The 22,608-nt window shown below is 43.1% G+C and overlaps 1 pseudogene; it reads left to right on the forward strand.

The window, feature by feature from the left end:
- LOC145401976 (maltase-glucoamylase-like) overlaps positions 1 to 22,608 on the forward strand; it is a 223,993-nt pseudogene that overhangs the window by 77,961 nt on the left and 123,424 nt on the right.

Raw genomic sequence — 22,608 nt, forward strand, 5'->3', positions numbered from 1 at the left:
TTTCATTCAAGGGACCATGCCTGTGAAAACTGTCTGAACTACATTGTGGTGTGTTTAAGGACGCTTTTAAGCACCACCACTTCAAAGATATATTTGCCACATTACACCTTAGTATTCTTGTATCGACAAAGACTGCATAAGTAGTATACGTGTACCACATGCAGAAATACAGTGGTTTGAAGTAAGTACCAGGAACCCTCTTCAGCTGACAACAGTATGTCAGCTCTGTCATAAGGAAGAGTTGCCAGCAAGACCCTTAAGTTGACAATAATGTAACCAGCTGTCTTTCTGGCCAGGAGGAGGTGACGTGGAGTGTGAGAGAGGGAGAGGGATGGAAGGGTGTGGCTGGGCTGGTGATGTCTGATGTGAGGGTGTTCAACGTCACATCACGCCCTTCACATATCACACTCGACTCCAAAAGATGGACCCATGGCGATTGGCATTATGACGCTTCTACTCAGGTAAGGTCCGGGCGGGACAATTTATAAAAATGTTTGGAGGAACTGGGAAAGGAAAAATAAGTGTGTGTGTGTGGGGGGGGGGGTGCGTGTGTGGGGGTGTGTGAGGACAAGAGAGAGAGGGGGGGGGGAAGTTGAGTGAGATAGACAGGAGAAAGAGGATAATTAAGATGTGAAGAATGTGGCAAAAACCCATTACCAAAGAGAGTTAGTTATAGGATGAATAAGTAAGAAAGTGGAAACAAAAAGAGTAAAAAAGGTTAAACAGTGAAAGAAGGAACAGTTAAAAATAAGACATAGAGTTGAATAAAAGGGAAGGGGCTAAGAGACAATAAAAAAGGAGGTTAAGCAGATCTAAAAACAATCAGTGTTTTGGAAATAAGAATCATCAAAAAAGAAAAATGCTCGCCTCCATTCTAAATCTTGTACAATAATAAAGCAGACTACTAAGGAATGTAAAAATAAAAGTAAATTTTTATAAGTTTTATCTTTCATCGATGAAGGATGAGAGTTATCTTAAAAAAAAAAAAATGAGTAGGTTTAAAAGAACTTCAGAAAAAAATACTATCAGTTTAATTATCCATGCCAGAGTTGCATCCAGATACTGGTATATTCATTCAGGTGTCTGTTTTCATTTCCCTTCATTCTACTCCTTCTCACATCCATCAGATTATTCAGTCATTTCTTCATCCAGTAATCTACTCAACCATTTCACTTCCTCTGTCCATCCATTCAATCCATCATTCAGCAGATAATCCATCCACTTCTTCCATTCATCAACTCAGTCATCCATCTAGCCACACGCTGTCCCCTTTACCCAGCTCTGCCTATACCCCAACAGACCCTGGAGCTGTTCGACTTGTTCATCCCAATCAACTCAGACTTCATCTTATCCTGGGCACATCAACTGGAGTATAATATTCCATGTCCAATCTCCTATGCTGGTGAGTGGATTGTTTGTTAGGTTGTTTCTTTCTTTCTTTCTTTCTTTTTTTTATGAATGTTTCGATGGGCTGGTTGATGGATTAGAAATGAATGGATTGGTGAGCTGAAAATTTTAAATATCAGTTGCCGTATGAATAACTGGCTACATTAATTCATGGATGGGAAAGTGGATGTTTTGGTTGAGGGATGAGGGAAAAAATTAATAGGCATGTGGATGGGAGAGTGAAAAGACTGATCGTTGATGATAAGGAGTGAATAGTTTGATTAGATGAAGGTAGAATGTGTTAAAGGAAATGCCTTGAATGAAAGATTATTTGATGGATGAGTGATCGGATGATTTGGCTGATGGGTGAAGGGGTGGGTGAATTGGATGCTGAATGATAGAATGGTAACTTTAGTTTTTGGATTATATAGATGGATTGGTTCATGAACTGAGTGAAAGGATTGGCTGATGGATGGAGAAATGGAATTATGTCTCATCTTCACAAGCCTCTGCAGATGGCTAAAAGTTGTGGAGGAATTATATAACTTTCCCAGGAAATAAAAATGGAATCGAACACTTCATACATTATCAGTTAAGCTGTTGTCAAGATAAGCAGTGTTGGCTGGTGGTACTGTACCTTGAACTAAAAATGAAGTAATTGTGCTGAAGAGATTCGTGAATATTATCTAACTCCTTCACCATGAGAGGTTCACCCTAAGCTAAGTAGACTCGTGTGGTGGTATCGACGTCATTATCATCGCCATACCAACGATTATTCCAAAATGAGTGAGGTTTCCTTATAGTACTGTAGACCAACTGCTTGTAGGCTAAAAACAAGGCTCACCTTCTCTCGAACGTGTTCAGCGGGCTAGAGGGCACGTTCGAATAGAACTCGTCCTGTGCCGTAACCGTGTTCGAAACCAAAAAAAATAACCCCTTCCTCAATTGGGATGGTTATATTGGCATTTTGTGGTTTCAAACATGTCATTTGGTGGTGCCATGACAGTTTTGTTTGTTTTTCCGCTTTAAAGGTTATAAAAACATTTTACAGGCATAAATCGATAACCTGAGAAAAGTGACGTGAGATAGCTGGCACAGGTACCTGGATAGTAAGTGTCATGCCAGTTAACCTTGAAATAAAATTGTGAGGTTTAGCAACGACCGCTGGTAAGAAAAAAAGATAAAGCTGAGAAAAACAAGTTTCTCTTTAGGAAATGTTAAAAGACGTCACAAGACTTAATGGGCTGTAATATCCCCATCCAAACACAAACATACTCTTACGTGTCCCATGGTGCCCTATGATAAAAATGACGGGAAAAGAATATTATACATCCCGATTCTTTAATCAGATGAAAAACCATCACTTACAAAGTATTATTTTTTAGCAGGATATCATCATTATAGCAGGGAAAAATATGTTTAGGGAATTTTGGAAAGATACTTAAACCTGGACTAAAAGTACAATAGAGCAGAAAGCTTAGGTTTACGCCATTTGACTGCACGATGGTTATTAAGGCAGACAGTCGACTTGTGCTGTTCCAGTTCTTCTCCTAGAGTGATCAACACCCACGATAGTCGTTTTATATCAAGGTCTTCAGTTAAACTGCTGGGTAAACAGAGACAAGGGGGAAACAAAATGAGTCCACCAGTCTCACCAGTGACAGTATCTAACTTGGATTCTTCCAGTTGCGACTTTGTTGTGTTAACCAGTGCACCACCGGCTTCCTCGGGATTACTTTATTGTCAATCGACTGCGCAGGGTTCAAGAATCTAGGTGGAAATTAAAATGCAGTATAGTCTCACAGAGGACAGCCCAACAACCCCAGAAGGAGCCTACGGAGGGGCAAATAGTGCGCGACCTGACTCCGGGCGACAGGGACATAAGTCCCCCTGGGCCGCGCGCCCCTATGACCCGGAACTTGCTCGCCTCCACCATAGCAGGAAAGAGAGACTACCTTCCGGGCGAGCCGACCACCGACCACACACACCACAAAGCCAGTCAGGAGACAGGACGTGTGTGCTGGGCAATCCCCAGGTCCTGTCCTCCCCACTTACTGTTTTTTAACCAGCCCATACCCAACTGACCGGGCTAATGTATGGCCCGGCCTGCACTATAGGTGCAGGGAATCTTCAAACGAACGAACGAACGACCACCAACGACCACGGAGTGGGGCTATTACTTTAGCTCCAGTCAGCACCCCTGAGACGGCCAGTAGCCGCTCAACCCTCCTACAGGAGATGGCCTGCAGCCGCTCTGGAGGTAATAAGGAGACGGCCTGTAGCCGCTCCTACCTTCATCAGCAGACGGCCAGAAGCTACTCTGACGGTGCCCTTAAAGAGAAGGCCTGTAGCCGCTCGACCCTCCTACAGGAGATGGCTGGTAGCTGCTCTGGAGGTAATAAGGGGACGGCCGGTATTCGCTCCGAAGGTGCCCTAACAGAGACGGCCTGTAGCCACTCGACCCTCCTGCAGGAGATGGCATGTAGCCGCTCCCTTCCTTAGGCCACGGCCAGTAGCTGGGCCTTTGCGACGACCGGTAGCCATGCACCTAGAAGGCCATGGCCAGTACCCGGGCCCTATGGCAGGATACAGCCCGTAGCCTCTCCTCCGTCAGGTGCTGACTCCCCTACATGAGACTACGATCCAGAGGGAGGCCCCAGCCTGGAGGACTATTGGAGAGGCCCTGTGATCACCACCGGACTCGTCTCACTACAGCAGGTCCCTGAGATGCCTCGCCTGACGGACCCCGACGGAGGCCGATGCCGCAGCCCACTCCTGACGGCATCCCTGACCACCGGAGACAGCAGCCCACGGGACCTCCAGACCGCCCCCAGAACCGCCAAGGCGGGACATCCCTACACCCCGATGCCGGAGACCCTCGTCCTCCATCAGGTGCCTGAGCGAGAGATTCAGGCAGCTGTTCGGCCCCAGTCCAGAGGGCTAGACTTCCGCCCCGAGCCCAGAGAGCGTGGAACCCTTTGCCACCAGCAGCCCCAGAAGAGAGAGGACGCCCCTACGCGTGATCCCGTGGCCCCTGAATACAGAGGCCCCTGGCGGAACTCAGCCCCATCAGTAGTAGGCTGAGTTGTTCCCGCCGCCCTTGTGCCTGACCACCACTACTTCCAGTTCTGAAAGTGAATGACAGTGAAAGCACAGTGAAAGTGATACAGTGAAGCAAGGGCAGAACAGTGAATTATCAGAATACGGGAAGTCAGAAATAAAAGCGTCAGTGTTAGTGTAAAAGAGAGTAAGACAGGGTGGAAATGAGGTTAGCAGGGGAGTGAAAGATAAAAGTGGTAGATTACTAGTGGAAAAGGGAGAAAAAGTGAGCAGATGAAGAGAGCACTTTAAGGAATTGTTGAACATACAGGATGGAAGTAATGCGAGTATAAGTGGCTGGAGAATGGCTGGGAGAAGGAGGGAGGTGAGAAGACAGGAAGAAATCAGTAGGATAGAAGTTCTGGAAGCAATGAAGAAAGTTAAATTGGGGAAAGCCCCACGAATTGATGGAATTTGTGGAGAAATGCTGAAGCATGGGGGAGAGATAGTAGTAGAATAGATGTGGAAAATGTGCAGACTGGCCTGGGAGGACGGTAGAGTCCTGGAGGATTGGAAGTCAGGTATAATTATTCCCTTGTACAAAGGAAAAGGGGAAAAAGAAGTGTGTGGTAGTCATAGGGGCATTTGTCTTCTTAGTATAATATGAAAAGTGTATGGTAGGATACTTATTGACAGAGTTAGAGAAAGAACAGAGGAATTAGTTGGAGAAGAACAGGGAGGCTTTAGGAAGGGAAGAGGTTGGGTAGATCAGATATTCATTCTTAGATCTTTAGTGGAAAAGTTTCTAGAGAAGGGAAAGAAGTTGTATGCAGCTTTCATGGATTTGGAGAAAGCATATGACAGGGTGGATAGACAAAGATTGTGGAAAGTATTAAGAATATATGGAGTAGATGGGAAGTTATTGAATGCTGTGAAGAGTATGTATGATGGTGCTAAGGCTGCAGTGCGTGTGGATGGTGAACTAAGTGAATTTTTCTCTTAGAAGGTTGGGTTGAAACAGGGATGTGTCATGTCTCCATGGTTGTTCAATCTGTTCATGGATGGGGTAATAAAAGAGGTACAAGGTAGGGTAGTGAATGTTGGAGTGGCCCTGGTGAGAGAGGATAGTGTTTGGAAACTCCCTGTAGTGTTGTTTGCAGATGATACTGTGTTGTTGAGTGAAGACGAAGGGGAGCTGCAAGGCTTGGTGGATGAGTTTGGGAGTGTGTGTAAGAAACGGAATCTAAAGGTGAATGTAGGGAAGAATAAATTAATGGTCTTTGAGAGAGGTGAAGTCAGTGAATGTACAGCGAGGTTGGATGGTGAGGAATTGGAAAATGTGAGCACGTTTAAGTACTTGGGTAGTGTGATGAGTAAGGATGGAGGTTTGGAGGGTGAAGTGCTTGAAAGGGTACAGCAGGGAAGAAAAGTTGCTGGTTCTTTGAAAGCAGTGATACGAAACAGGGAAGTGAGCATGGAAGTGAAAAAGTTACTACATGACAGTATTGTAATACCAACTCTAACGTATGGAAATGAAGCTTGGACGTTGTTGGAAGGACACAAGTCAAGAGAGAGCAGTGGAAATGAGTTATTTAAGAGGAGCCTGTGGAGTCACATGGAGAGACAGGCTGACGAATGAGGATATATAGTAGCGTTGTGGTGTGGATGTGGATGTGATAGGAAGCGTTATGAGGAACATACTGAGGTGGTTTGACCATGTGGAGAGGATGGAGGGTGAGAGACTGACGAAGAGAGTGTATGTGAGTGAGGTGGAGGGGGGAAGATGGAGGGGGAGGCCGAGGATGAGATGGAGGGATGGGGTGGAGAGGTATATGAGATAGGGGGGTGTGAGTTGGGAGCAGGGCAGTGAAATGGCGGGGGACAGGGCGACGTGGAGGCGATTTGTTTGTGGCCACCCCAAACAAAAAGAAAGGCGGAATAAATAAAGTAACAGTGAGAAAGTGAATATGGCCGGGCAGTGGAATAAGTGTCTGTCTGAGTGAACACGCTACCATCTTGGTGATATAGCCTCACACCGAGATCATACGAAGGCTCCAGTGCAATAACAATGATTAATGACACGATGGACCAACAAGTTAGACTGCCAAGAGTGAAAACAGTGCCACGGCCCTAGTGAACACAACTTCACTCGATAGATAAAACCTGGACTTCCCCAAAGTGATAGTATTTGGTCTCACTGCCCAAGGACTCCTGATTGTAGTGCTATTCACTTTACCTGATCTTGTCTCGAGTAGTATCCTGCGTGATACTAACACCCACAATCAAGGCCTAAGGTTTATAATTGTTCAGTATATTAACTCTTGTGACATCTACCCGTTCCACTTCTACACGTGTAAGGTTGTTGCCTTGAGTTTTTGTGTCTTGTTTCTCTCTTATTTGTCTAAGCTCCGGTCTAGAAAGGGAACCCAACTACACACTAGGTGTTAGAGGGACGGGAAGCCGACCCTAAAACACCTAGTATTACAGAAATGTTCTACACCCTCTACCCTCTTTTTCCCTGCTGCCATTACTACCACCACTGGACAACAGAACGAACAATCGCAGAACAAAACGGTCAGTATAGCTAAGCTAATCTTGACGATGAATGTTCTACGTAAACATGTTCCTTTAATAACAAATATAACGAAGTTACATTTATCATACTGAGGAATTGTCAGTAGAGAGAGACACCACCAAGGAGCAATTACACTATCTAGCTATCTATAGCTATACTCCTTAATCTTGTAAGGGGTGGACAAAATTGAACTGTCTCCATGTCACCCTGTCCTTTGCAATTTCACTACCCTCCCCACAACTTACACTCCCTTTCTCATATACCTCTCCACTCCATCACTCCATCTCATCCTCGATCTCCCTCTCCCTCTCCCCCCTCCATCTCACTCACATATACTTTCCTGTTAGTCTCTCACTCTCCATCCTTTCCACATGGACAAATCACCTCTTTGCATTTCTCCTAACGCTTTCTATCACATTCACATCCAAACCACAATTCTCCATCACTTCCTCATTTATCAGTCTCTCTCTCCATGTAATTCCACATGCGCTCTCAAGTAACTTATTTCCACTGCTCTCACTCTTGTCTTGTGTCCTTACAATAAGGTCCAGGCTTTACTTCCATACGTTAGAGTGGGGATCACAGTACTGTTATGTAGCGACTTTTTACTGCCATGCTCGCTTCCCTATTTCTTAACACTGCTTTCAGTGAACCGCAACCTTTCTTCCTTGCTGTACCTTTTCAAGCGCTTCATCCTCCAAACTTCCATCCTACCTCATCACACTAACCAAGTACTTAAACACACATATTTTCCGTTTCCTCACTGTCCAACCTCACTGTGCATTCAGTGATCATTTCTCTCGAAGACCACAACTTTACTCCTCCGAACATTCACATTTAGATTCCGTCTCTTGCATACTCTCAAACTTTCGTCTTCGGCTAACAATACAGTATCATCTGCAGACAACAGAACAGGAAACTTCCAGACGCTGCCGTCTCCCATTAGGACAGCTCCAACATCGACTGCGCTACCTTGTATCAGTTTTGTAACTCCATCCATATATCAATTAACAGCCATCTAGAGAAGACACATCCCTGTTTCAGTCGAAAATTCAGGCACTTACGAATATTAATAAAGTTGAAGTCTTCTGGACGTTGATTCTTAAACAAACTTGCCATCAATTCCCGAGCATTTGAAAGATTTATTTTTGCAGGGACAAGGAAAGAAGACAGCTTGATCTTCCTATGCCTTATGTTCATCCCTCAGAAACAACTATTTGCTACAAAATGGAAATTAGAAGTGGTCTACCCCAGGAGGTTTCATATGCTTATGATTTGATTTGGTTGCTGAAAGCATGTGGGAGAGAAGTCCGCGAGGCGGAGGGACTGAATGGAAGCGAAGTTAATATTGGTAGAGTTAATGCTGGTAAAGCAAAGGCCATGGTTATTAATTTTGAAGGCAGAAATATCATGGAACAGGTATGCGGCCATTTTTTTGTGTAGGGAGGATCAAGGAATTCTTTTCTGTGTACAGCATGTGGTTTAAAAATTGCAGTGGTGTTGGAGGTTGACAACAGGATGTGAAAAGTTTTCTGTCTGTGTGTAGGGATTTCTGGGATGATAACAGAATGAAATGTTGCTTGGGGTGACAGCTGTATGAAATGGGTGAAGTTGGTACTTGAGGGGTATGCTGAATGCATGACTGCAGGAGATGAAACTACGTCTAGCACTACTGCTGTAATGAGAAGTGGATGGATGAAGTTTAGGGAACTGTTACCTATCTTTTGTATGAACTGACTGACTTTCGTGGTAAGGGTACTGACTACACAGCATGTGTGGGAACGCATAGAACGAAGAATATTGATATCGAATAGTAGAACATCACTGAGCGAGAGAACTGTGAGTACTGTGTGTGTGTGTGTGTGTGTGTGTGTGTGTGTGTGTGTGTGTGTGTGAGAGAGAGAGAGAGAGAGAGAGAGAGAGAGAGAGTATTGCGTGAAATTTGGCATAAGAGAAAGAATGGGATGAGAAAGGAGTTCTGAATGTTGTTGTTGTTGTTGTTGATGATGATGATGATGATGATGATGATGATGATGATGATGGGAACCGGTAGATTAAGATGGTTTGGACACGCTGAGAGGAAGAGAGAGGGTGACTGGTTGAAGAGTGTCACAGGTATGAATGGAAAGGAAGAATGCCTAGAGCCAGACCAAGGAAGGCTTGGAATCAACTATGTGGAAACCTCCGGGATGGGGCACTGAGTAGGAAATGGCTCAAGCCACCTGCACATGGATAACTATCAAGTGAAAATATCTACACATGCGTAGTCGATGGTCTCTGACGCAAGTCCTGATATCCAACAACTGACTGAAACACCTCCCCATTTCAAAAACCAAAGACTAAATACAAAGAAGATAGGAAACCTTCCCAAAAATCTGCTATATAAAAGCGTGATGTGATGACTGATCCGTCCATCGTTGTGAACAGCGCTATCAGTATCGGCTTGAATTCAGGTGTTGACATTGTTGGTACCGGTATTCTTATTTTAGTTTAATAGACTAATCATGAGTGAACGGTCCTACTGCAGTAATCCTCTTTTATGTTTTGCATATGAATGTATGCCATCCATCTATTTATTGCCAGATGCCTTAATCCCTTAAGGGGTGGCCACAAACAAATCGCCTCCATGTTGTCCTGTCTCCCGCCATTTCACTGCCCTGCTCCCAGCTCACACCACCCTCTCTCATATACCTCTCCACTCCATCCCTTCATCTCATCCTTGGCCTCCCCCTCCCCATTCCCCCCTCCACCTCATTCACATACACTCTCCTCGTCAGTCTCTTACTCTCCATGTCTCCACATGGTCAAACCACCTCAGTGTGTTTCTCGTAACGCTTCCTGTCACATCCACATTCAAATCACAACACTCCTTCACTTCCTCAATTGTCAGTCTGTCTCTCCATGTGACTCCACATGATTTTCTCAAATAACTCAATTCCACTGCTCTCACTCTTGACTTCTGTCCCTCCAAAAAGGTCCAGGCTTCACTTTCTTACGTCAGAGTTGGTATCACAATACTGTCATGTGGTAACTTTTTCACTTCCATGCTCATTTACCTGTTTCTTATCACAGCTTTCAAGGAACCAGCAAACATTTCCTCCTTGTTGTACCCTTTAAAGTACTTCACCCTCTAAACTTCCATCCTTAATCATCACGCTACCCAGGTACTTAAACGCATTCACATTTTCCATTTCCTCCTCATACAACCTCATTGTACGGTACATTCAATTACTTCACTTCTCTCGAAGACCATAACTTTACTCTTCCCTACATTCACCTTTAAATTCCGTTTCTTACATAATCTCCCAGACTCAACCACCAAGCCTTGTAGATCCCCTTCGTCTTTACTTAACAACACAGTATCATCTGCGAACAACAGTACAGGGAGTTTCCAAACACTGCACTCTCTCATTAGGGCCGCTCCAACATCCACTGCCCTACCTTGTATCTCTTTTATAACCCCATCCGTATACTGAATGAACAGCCATGGAAACACGACACATCCCTGTTTCAGTCCAGCATTCAGATATATATCATCCTTAGCTTCTGTTTTACAAAGATGGGATGAGGTGATTTTATATCTGTCTGTCTGTCTGTCTATACCTGTATATCTATCTGTTCATCTATCTGTCTATCTATCTATATACTGTATATATATTGGTAGTGGCATTCAAGGATAAGGATAAGGAGTGTGCAGAGTCGATCGGCCAGGCCACATAACCCCCACCTCTTCTTACACACTTTTAACCTACAGTCGCAGGGTAGAGACGAGCCTGCTAGTGTGCTACCCTTCACTGGTGAGCAGGCTGAGTCCTAGTAGGACCAGACTATATAGGGCCTATTAGCAATAGTCAGACTAAAAGCATTCCCCTCACCAGAGTTATAAGGCAGCCAAGAGAGGGTATACAGTATAGGCTGTTTCCTCCCAAAAAAAGAAACATGTTTGGGAGAGGCCAATGTCCTGCAGTGGACTTTTGCAGGCTAATCTATCTATCTGTCTGTCTGTTAATACTGACATAGTTTCTTCTTCTTCTCCTTCTTCTTCTTCTTCTTCTTCTTCCTCATCATCATCATCATCATCATCATCTTTTCTTTTTCTTCGTCTTCTCCATTTTCTGTCCATTATCATTTTATACTGACATCTTCTTCTTCTCCTCTTTCTTCCTCTTTTCCTTCTCCATAACAATCGTCCAGAGAGGTGATGACTTGCTTTCTTAAGTTTCGAGTAAAACTCCTTGGATCTGGCAACCTTCCATTCAATATGAGATCCGAGACGGCAATACTCGTTCCTCTTTCGGATGTGTTTCCCATAACTTGCTTGCCCTCCAAACTTAATTTGTGGTGCTGAAGAAATAAAATGAAAGCTAATCTTGCGAAGATATAAGCAAGATTCGTCCTTACTGTTTTGGATTAATAACAATAAATAAATAGTAAGCAATATCTGGCACGTTTCCAGTCGCGCCTAAGCGGACCCACCAAGGACGTCTGTTACTGCTGATTACTGTATGAGTGGGAGTATAACCCTTCTGAACGTCCTCACGCTTGCTATTTTTTTTTTTTTTTTTGTACCAACATTCGTCTTGAGTTCTCTTCATTGTCTCTCTTGCTTTTGACCACCACCCTTTCCGCCTTCCTTCATGAGACTGCCCTTTGTTAAATGTTGATTTTCAGTCAATAAAAATGACAATTTATTTTTTTTTTTACTTGGTCTAAAATTGCCTTATCTCCATCTTGAATGTAAAGTTGCAAAAATATATGAACACCAAATTATGATGGTAATCAGAAAGACATGCCATGGAAATGGTGTGGAACCATAGTACTGTCTTTTTCCTCCACTGAACCACGTGAAATTCCTGCAAAAGGACGAAAGTCTAGGACAGGTTAAGGTAAAAGAGTATGATTGTTCCCCAGTAATTTCACCTTTTCACTGAATTCAGTGCATACTTTCTTGTAATTTATTCTCTCCGACAAGCAGAGTATGATTTCACCCCTGTTTGTTTGTTTAGTTGTTAGTTTGCAGGATTACTCGAAAATTAAGAGAGATTTGGAGCAAATTTGGTGGGTAAATAGCCCGTGTCCCAGGGAACAGTCAGTTAACATTTGGGACCGATCCTGATCGGATTACAGGTGCTGGATCTGGGAAACAATTTCTCCGAAACCCTAATCAGTGATGAGAAAACCTAACTCATTTTGAAGAGTGGTTTGGAAATTACGTTGCCCTTGTCAGAGAGTTGCGCTTCACTGAGTGTCCCTGTAGTTACTTCAGTGTTTGCCAACAGAACTCACGGCTTTGTTTTCCCACCTGAATGTCCTCATGCATAATGATTTAAATGTTGATAAGAAATACTTTTAAATGTTTACATTCGTGATTTTATTTTATTTTATGCAACATTTATCCCTCAGTATTGTTCATTTAGGATGGAAAACAAATATTATGCTCACTTCTTTTCATTTTAACCCTGGAACCGATGAGCGATAGGCTGTGCGTTTCACATTCTTTCATACAGCTAAGCCTCGACTTTAATATATTGTGGTTTCTTCTCACGTAATGTGAGGTATACACGGTAATAACAATTATACAATGCTTTTAGTTTTTTTTTAAATACTGCTCTTCCCGGTGTGCAATAAAGGAAATATAGCTAGGCCATGGCAGTTGCCAGATACCACTTTCTGAGGGAATGGTACTGGGAATCGGGTCATCATTTATTTGGGCGACTGTACATCAGTCAAAGCCACAGTTTATCACCATTTTAACTGTCATAATCGAGAGAATTGGTTTATTGCAGCTAATGCCAATTCATTTTTATTCAGCTGAAAATGAGTCATAGGAGCTTTATTATTACATACGAGTATTTTGATCAAGCGTGATTATAACTATAACAGTAACACACGCGCACACAGAAGAAAAAAATACCAAACACCATAATATTCCCATACATGTACAGCCCCTCCCTATATTATTTCTTTTATAAGACGATTAGATTTATATCTGTCGACTGCCCGAATGTCTTCTGTTATCTCTGTGTTTTCCTCTAGAATACGACCTGCAGAAGTCACTTTAAATCCGGGTCTACAGTAGTTTTGCTGGATAAATAGAAAGAAGGGGCAAACCACTCTAATCGGCTTGTTAGGCTAATTGAACTTTGGTTCTGCCAAATGATAGCTGCAAATGCTACCCACTGTGGCACCGGCTCCCTCCTAGGTAATATTTGGAATAGAGAATTTCTAAGGCTTGTGTAATGAGTTATTGGATGTGTGGCCTGTTTTTCCTCTTGCACTATGAAAACTTCTCGTACTCATGTGTTTACTTTTCCTTGTTTCTTGCTTTTGGATACACAACACCCCATTCATAACAGTGGGAAATGACAGAGTATTTTTATTGTTGTTGTTGTTATGATTATGATTATTATCATTATTATTATTATTATTATTATATAACTCTTCCCCAGATCTACCACGCCACGACGAGGCGTCGGTGACGAAGGAGATATGTGAGGCCAGGAACTGTACTTGGGAAGACACTGCCAAGGTGAGAGAGAGAGAGAGAGAGAGAGAGAGAGAGAGAGAGAGAGAGAGAGAGACCTCTAAACCTGCCACCCCTTGTTGACATCTTGGTAGTTCCATCTCAACGACGCTCATTTGAATATTCCCAATCGACCATAAATTTTCTCACGATAAGTTGTCTTTGTCTCGCTTTTTTTTTTTGCTTTCTTTTATTCTCATGATTGTTTTGCTCTGTTTAATTCTCATGATTCTCTGCGTGATGTAGAAAGCGAGTGAAGGGGACGGGAGTGAGGGCGAAGCATTACTATAGTGGTGAATTATTTACCACATGCTGAAGTCTTGTTTCCTTCCGTTGATTTCGCCGTCAGTTCTTTCTTCGTCACACTTTCTTTTCCTCCATATCTCCTTCTCCTCAATCATCTTTCCGTTTATGAAGACTCCACCCGAAAGTAACTGGACTGACTCTCAGCCAGCAGATGGTAGATGATTGCGACGATCAACCACTCACTTGATGTGGTGCTGCAAATATTCATCATTCTTTTTCTGTGTCTGCCTTTCTGTATTCCTGTTTCTCCCATTTTTCCTGTCACTTTTTTTTTTCTACTCTTCAGTTGCAGATGGTTCTACACTGAGTGACAAGCATATTGGTTTCCTGCAACCCAGGAATCGTTTATAACGCTGGGTGGTAACCATATAACCAAATAATGTGGTGATGTGGAGCCTACGATGGTGCCCTTGTTAAGTAGGTAGAGAGACGCAAATGCGGTGTCCATCGCGGAACCAAATCTCCACACTCTTCCCCACGTCTCGCTCTGGTGAGGCGCTGTCCACCTAAAGGGAACATCGGTTCACTGCACGGGACAGCCCTGCAGGCTTGCTTGCAGCATATCGGTCTTTTCGGCCAGGCAGACCGGGGTTATTCAACAACAACAACAACAACAACAACAACAACAACAACTAGCTGCCATGAGGGATAGGAGCGATCGAAGTTAAAAAAGTATTAGGTATCTTTCCAAGGTGCAGTGTAGTTTTTTTTATGCTTGTAAAAGGGCTATAGGCATGTATATGATATTTGTAGAACTATACAAGCTGGCATATATTGCATTTATTGATCTTTGGTTTCATTTCGTTTTTAAAGGGTCCCAACATGCCTTCCATGCATCGACCTTGGTCACATAATGGCAGTTTTCCACACTGCTTGATCTCTAGTAGTCTCTCTCTTAAGTCCCTTATCCCTATGGCCTCGTCCCAGATCTTTTTTCGGTTTGGCCCTTGCATGCCTACCCTCGACGTTCACAGCACTCACCTTCAGCATTCGATTGTCATTATCCTCGCCAACCTCATAGCGACTTAGACTACCCCTTCTCATCACAACACTAATACATTCAAGTCCCATCCATCCTTTCAACTCTTTATTCACACTCCGTCTTCCCCACCTCCTGCCTGGCCTGTCATTCTAGGACGCACTATACATCCATCTAATCTATATCATTCGTCTACGTTTGAGTCTACGAATATCCTCTTCATTTACTGCCCATTTCTCACTACCTTATATCATTACATTCCCTAACACATGCTGCATACAATGACCCCATAGCATACAGGGAGAGCTAGGGACCCTTGGTCGGATTTCATTGGAAACATCATCTTTCTGCTCAGTATTGACTCTACTTGAATGACAGACTGATAGGCCTGCAAAAATATTAAATGCTCATGTCACCATTTCAACATCCGAATGGAAGTTTTCAGCAAATCTCACCAAAATGACTGAAAATACAAGCGGTAAATTGATCCATATGGATTAGGTAAGCCTGTCTCTTAAGGTGCCTGAAATTAGGTTCAGGAATGTTTGTAGATCAATGTTAACAAGTAAGAAAAGTCAGGCTGGATCAAAATTGTTTTCCAGTTCAGTAACTAGAACTAGTATGCACAAAGAACCTGCAATAAATGTAGAAAAGGATGGAAACAATACAGGTTTTATTTATAATAAAAAAATAATGTTCCTGCAAGTAAAATGCTATCCATCTATCTGCCTATCTGTCCATAACAGATGCCTTAATCCCGAAAGGAATGGCCATTTTGAACAAATCACATCCATGTCGCCTTGCCCTCTGCCATTTGGCCTCCCTTCCTCCAGCTACCCCTCCCCTTCATCTCTCACACGAGTATATCTCTATTCTCCATACTTCCATCTCATCATCAGCCTCCCCCTCCCTCTCCTCCCCTCGACCTCACTCATGTACACCCTTCTAGCCAGTTTCTCATTCTTAATCCTCCCCACATGGCCATTTATCTTAGTACATCCCTTAATGCTTTTAGTCACATTCACGTCAACAACACAGCACCCCTTCAGTTCTTCATTTGTCGGTCTGTTTCTCCATGCAACTCCGCAAGCTCCTCCCAGTTAGATCATTTGAGCTGCGTCCACTCTTGACTTGTTTTTATCCAACAGTCAAGGTTCAGTTCCATACGGTAGAGTGGGGGTCACAATATAATTACTATTTACTTCCATGCTTCCTTTCCTATTCCTAGTTACTGCCTTCAGTGAATCAACAACCCTTCTTCCTGCTGTACCCTTTCATGCATTTCCTCCCTTAAACTTCCATTATAAATCACACGACCTAAATATTTCAGTGCACTCATATTCTCCATTTCCCGATCATCCAGCCTCGCTAACATTCAATGACTTCGTTTGCCTCAAAGATCATACATTCACTCTGCGCTACATTCATTTTTAAGTTTCGTTTCATGCAACAACTCCCAAAGTCATCCATCAAATCTTGAAGTCCCCAGCTCCCCTCCTTGTATTTTTTATAACTCCATCCATGTTCATAAAAAAACAATCATGGAGACATGACACAGCCTTGTTGAATCCAACATTCAGATTAAAGAACTCGGTCCACACACACACACACACACACACACACACACACACACACACACACACACACACACACACACACACACACACACTGCACACCTAGCGGTCTCATACATATCTTTACAGCATTCAGCAACTTCCAATCTATCAGTACCTTCCATATTCCTTTTCTGTTTACTCTGTCGTATGTTGTCTACAGATCGATGAAGGCAGCATACACCTTCTACCTCTTCTCTAAGTACTTTTCAACCAAAAATCTTAGAACGAATAGGCTGTCTGATACACACAACCACTTCCCTTCCTAAAACCCTCACTGTTCGTCGCCAACTAATTCCTTGGTTATTTCTCTAAGTATTGACAATCAATCATACATTTTTCCTTTTGCCTGAGAAGACAAATACCCTTATCAGTGTCACAAAGTCTCTTTCACCATTTCATTTGTACAGGGGAACAGTTTATACCTGAATTCCAATCCTCCGGGATCCTACCTTCCTCTCAGGCTACTATACACATGTTTCATATCCATCTGTCATTAATTCTTCCTAGTATTAAAACCATTCACCACATTATCAGTCCCTTGGCTTACTTTATTTTCAGTTTCTGCTTCAGCCACTTCCATCCTTCTGATCTCTTCCTCCTTTCACGTCCCTGTTCTTCTCCCAATCATTCTCCAACCAGTTAACTTAGCGCTGCTTTCATTCTGTATAGTAAGCTGTTCCACAAAATGTTCAGTTTCCCTTTGTTCACTTTGCTTTCCCTTTCCACCAGCACTCTGTCATTTTTACCCTTCCCCCTGTTGCTACTTCCCTCTCACCCTGTCTTACTTTCTTGACCGCTTTCCAAAACAGTTTCTCAAATTTCCTCCACTTAACACTCAACGTTTTCTTCCAAACTCCTCATCCACTCTTCTCCCACTCTCTTTTACTAGGCTCATCACATCTTTCTACGTCTCTACATATAACTGTCTTTTCTGTCACTCCACATCCCCCATTCCTCTGTTTCCCATCCAATTACCATATGCTTCCTTCTCATCCACAGCTTGCTTCACTATTTCATTACACCATGCTGTTCCGCTCACCACGTCTTTTCTTCGCCCCGCACACTACCTAACATGCTGCACAGATTTCTTCTTTGAATAACTTACAGAGGCCTTGCCCCTCCTCCAGCTGCTCCATTTCTTATATACCCCTGTCGCTTCTCAGCTTCTGTCTTATATTCTTCATTTTTTTTTCTCACTTCTTAAGCAGCTCTTTTATTCTTTTTTCAGGAACTGTTTCCACCTCTTTTCACATACAGTACGAAGAATCAGTTGCTAAGTAAAATATGTTAGAGAGACTCCACAGCCTAAGAAAAATTGCCCCAAGACAGATGCTAATAATCTCTCTCTTTAAACAAAAATAGGTTTGTCATCAGTCTTGTACTGGAACTCAAGAGTTGCAAGCTGACTCGTAGCTACTAGACAGGAATTGGGGATATTGTACCTGGCTCATACTCTCAACGAATACTTTCTCCTCTGATTCATGACCCGACAAAAATCAAAGTGAAGTACTCAGGATTGTTCCATTCCTCGTGAAATTTGGAAACTGGATTAGTATGATAATGATGATGATGGTGATGATGATGAAGGTAGTGGTTATGAGAGTGAATATGATGATGATGATGATGGTGGTGGTGGTGGTTATGGGAGTGGTGATGATGATGATGATGATGATGATGACGGTGATAAATTAGGTGGTGGTTATGGGAGTGATGATGATGACGATGGTAGTTGTGATGATGATGATGATGCAGGTGGTGGTTAAGAGAGTGACGATGGTGATGATAGGGACATTGATAGTGATGGTAATGATGATAACAGTGCCTGTTATGATGATGATAATACTGAAGATGGTGATAAATATGACTATGACTATTATCTCTAAATATATACTGTACTCATGTTTGTAATTCTCTTTCTCTCGTATCGTATATCGTTCTTTTATATATTTTTTTCCACTTACATTTTTATTCTCTTTCTAAGCTTTAATTTTCTCATCACCGTTCTTTACGTCCTCTTAAATACTGGCTTCTTTGGTTATTGCTTGGTTTTCTTTATCTGCTTCATTCGTTCATTCATTCATTTACTCATGCATTCACATAATTAGTCTCTCATTATTTGGTAATTCGTTCCTTTTTTTTTTATTATATTACTGATCTCTCTCTCTCTCTCTCTCTCTCTCTCTCTCTCTCTCTCTCTCTCTCTCTCTCTCTCACACACACACACACACACACACACACAAACCAGTTCCTCAACCCCCTCCACGCTTTCTTCTCAGACGTGTTCGATTCCCCCGCCAAGTGACTACAGTTTGGTCTTCGCGGATGGGCTTATCACGGAGACTGAGAGAGGTTTCCGGACACACCTGCGGGCACACGGGAAGGCTCTTTACCCTGGCCAGATCGAGGATGTGGTGTTCGAGGTGTTCAAGTACGGTGATCATCTGTTGAGGGTTAAGGTGAGCGATTTCGGACTAGTTAAGTGTGTGGTATGGAAAAGTTAATTACTTATAGATTGATAAATAAATAAATAAATAAATATACAAGGTAGCCGGTAAATAACCCTCCATTAGCACTTCACATGGCAATACCTCTATGTGTTGCGGGGACGGCTCAGTCAGCTGGTGTGGGGTTTGTGGCAGGGGGAGGAGGAAACTAATAATGCAGGGCAGGTACTGATATCGCTGACTGACCCGTCCCAGCAACACACGAGATCACAGGGCGCAGTGGAGGTGGAGCTGTATATACGGACCATCCTATATGTCTATATCTATCTGTCTCTATCCATCTGTCTATCTATCAATCTATCTATATCTACATAGATATACATATACACACACACACACACACACACACACACACACACATATATATATATATATATATATATATATGTGTGTGTGTGTGTGTGTGTGTGTGTGTGTGTGTGTGTGTGTGTGTGTGGTTGTGTCTAGGAATGTAATAGGAAGATTGTTGGATGTGAGAGTTCTGAGAGGGGAGGGTGGAGGTATGTCTGACCACTACCTGGTGGAGGGAAAGTTAAGAGTAGGTAAGAGATGGGTGAGAGCTAGGAGGGTTAGATGTGGCAGGGAGGTTTTGAAAGTGAGTGAGTTGGATAAAAGAGAGAAAAAGATAGAGTATCAGGAGAAATTGAAAGATGAGTGGAATGCAGTGAAAGATCGGGAAAATGGCAGCGTGGAGGAGGAATGGCAGTTGTTTAAGAGTGCTGTGGTGGGGCATGCAGAAGAGGTGGGTGGTGTGAGACGTGTGGGTGGTGGTGTAAGAAAAGGAAGTGAATGGTGGTGCGAGGAAGTAAGTATGGCTGTGGCTGAGAAGAGACGTGCATATGAAGTGTGGCTGCAGAGGATGGATGAGATGTCATATGAAAGGTATAAGGAAAAGAGGAATAGAGCGAGAAGGGCTGTGTGTGATGCTAAAGTGGCAGCAGATGAGAGGTGGGGTAGGCGGCTGACAGAGAATTTTCAACAGAATAAGAAAATGTTTTGGAAGGAGGTGAAAAGGGTGCGAAAGGGAGAGTCTGGGAAGAACGAGTAAAAGCAGAGGATGGAAGGATGTTAATTGAGATGGATGCAGTAAGGAAGAGATGGGCAGAGTATTTTGAAAGATTGTTAAATGTAGAGGAGGAAAGGGTGGGTGAGATTGTGGCGGATGGAAGGGTGCAAGGAATAAATGTGTTGGGAGAGTTGAATGATTCTTTGATCACGAAGGAGGAAGTGGAGAAGGCAGTAAAGGAGATGAAAACAGGGAAAGCTGCAGGTATGGATGGGTGTGCTGTGGAATGCCTGAAGGGTGGTGGAGTGACTATTGTTGACTGGTTAGTAAGATTGTTGAATGTGTGCTTTGAGAAAAGTATAGTGGCAATTGACTGGGCAAGTGCTTGTGTGGTCCCGTTGTATAAAGGCAAGGGTGATAAGTATGAAGTACTAGCTTTAGGGGTATAAGTCTGTTGAGTGTTGTAGGGCAGGTGTATGGTAGAGTGTTAATTATGAGGGTTAGAGAGGGTACAGAGGGAGTGATTGGTGATGAGCAGTGTGGCATTAGGAGAGGGAGGGGATGCGTTGATCAGGTGTTTGCTGTGAGACAAGTGTGTGAAAAGTATTTAGCGAAAGGCAAGGATGTGTTTTGGGCATTTATGGATTTAGAGAAAGCGTGTGATAGAATTGATAGCGAGGCTTTGTGGACTGTTTTAAGATTGTATGGACTTGATGGTAGGTTACTAAAAGGGGTGAAGTGTTTTTATGTAAATAGTAGAGCGTGTGTAAGAGTGGGAAATACTGTGAGTGATTGGTTTCCCGTGAGAGTGGGGCTGCGACAGGGATCTGTGATGTCGCCTTGGTTGTTCAATATTTACATGGATGGTGTTGTAAGGTGGTGAATGCAAGAGTTTTAGGTGGAGGTCTGAGTCTGGTGAATGTTGATGGTGGAGAGTGGAATCTGAAGCAGCTGCTGTTTGCAGATGATACTGCACTGGTGACTGATTCAGAGGAGAGATTGAGACAGTTGGTAGAGGAGTTTGGAAGGGTGTGTGAAAGGAGGAAATTGAAAGTAAATGAGAATAAGAGTAAAGTGATGAAGTGTACGAGGTTGATAGATGGTAGGGGGATGAATATAGTTTTGAATGGTGAGTTTCTTGAGGAAGTAGATTGTTTTAAATATCTAGGGTCACATATAGCTGTGGATGGAAGAATAGATGCAGAAGTGAAGTTTAGAATAAATGAAGTAGGAAAAGGTGCTTGGAGGAACGAAAAAGTGTTTAAATGTCGTTTGCTTAGAATGGATGTAAAGAGAAGGCTGTATGAGGATGTTGTGGTACCGACTGCGTTATATGGGGCTGAAACATGGAATATGGGTGTAGCAGAGAGGAAAAGTTTGAATGTAATGGAGATGAGGTGTCTGAGGAGTATGTGTGGAGTGACTCGTATGGATCGGGTGCGAAATGATGAAGTGCGAAGGAGAACTGGAGTTGTTCGGGAGATGGCTGGTAGAGTTGAGCAGAGGGTGTTGCGATGGTTTGGCCATATGGAGAGAATGGATAATGAGCGATTGGTGAAAAAGATAACTAGATCTGATGTGAGAGGTGTAAGGCTGAGAGGAAGACCACGAATAGGATGGATGGACAGTGTGAAGAGAGCACTGGATGCGAGAGGGATGTCTGTTGAGCAAGGAAGAGTGGCTGTGCATGACAGAAATAAATGGAGAGAAATTGTGAATGAATAAGTGATGACGCAGCCCTGAGGGGATATTCTCCCGCATTTGGTCTGATCAGCTAGTCAGGTCAGGTGCAGGTAAGGGGATGGGTCTGTTATGATGTGGCAGGGGTAAACCAGTTCTGCTGTCGGACCCTGGTGCGGATGTCACTGATCGCATTGCGCAGTTGACCCTTGTGCGGTGTGGTGCGGTGAGGATCTGTCCGTTCTCCCCTTTGGGGCTAAGATGCGAATGAATGTGTTTGAATGGATGAGTAAATGGGGAGTGTGTCGTCCTGTCTCGGCTACCTCCCTTTCCTTGGGGGAAGCAGCCTAGGTATATAGATAGATAGTATGTAGAGAGAGAGAGAGAGAGAGAGAGAGAGAGAGAAAGAAATAGATAGATAGATAGATAGATAGATAGATATACAGATATATAGATATACGTATAGATTAATATTTATATATACACACACACACACACACACACACACACACACACACACACACACACACACACACATATATATATATATATATATATATATATATATATATATACATATATATATATATATATATATATATATATATATATATATATATATATATATATATATATATATATATATATATATATATATATATATATATATATATATATATACACACACACACACTCTCTCTCTCTCTCTCTCTCTCTCATCCTTCCGTTAGTACTCTCCCTCTCTCCGTCTCTCATTCCATTCTTCCCACCTACCTTCACTCCATCCACCCCTTCTCCTTCCCTGTGTCCTTCCCTTTCTTCATACCTCCTATTCTCATGTTCCTGTTCTCCTTCTTTCCTTCCTACCGTTTCTCTCGTTCATCCCTGCTCCTCTCCTTCCATCCATATTTCGTACTCCCCCTCCTTCCCTCAATTCCTCCCTCCCCCTCCTTCCCTCCATTCGTCCCTCCCCCTCCTTCCCTCCATTCGTCCC

The sequence above is a fragment of the Coenobita brevimanus genome, chromosome 57, assembly GCF_032717465.1.
Source record: "Coenobita brevimanus isolate Jiangsu-jjx chromosome 57, ASM3271746v2, whole genome shotgun sequence".
NCBI lineage: Eukaryota > Metazoa > Arthropoda > Malacostraca > Decapoda > Coenobitidae > Coenobita > Coenobita brevimanus.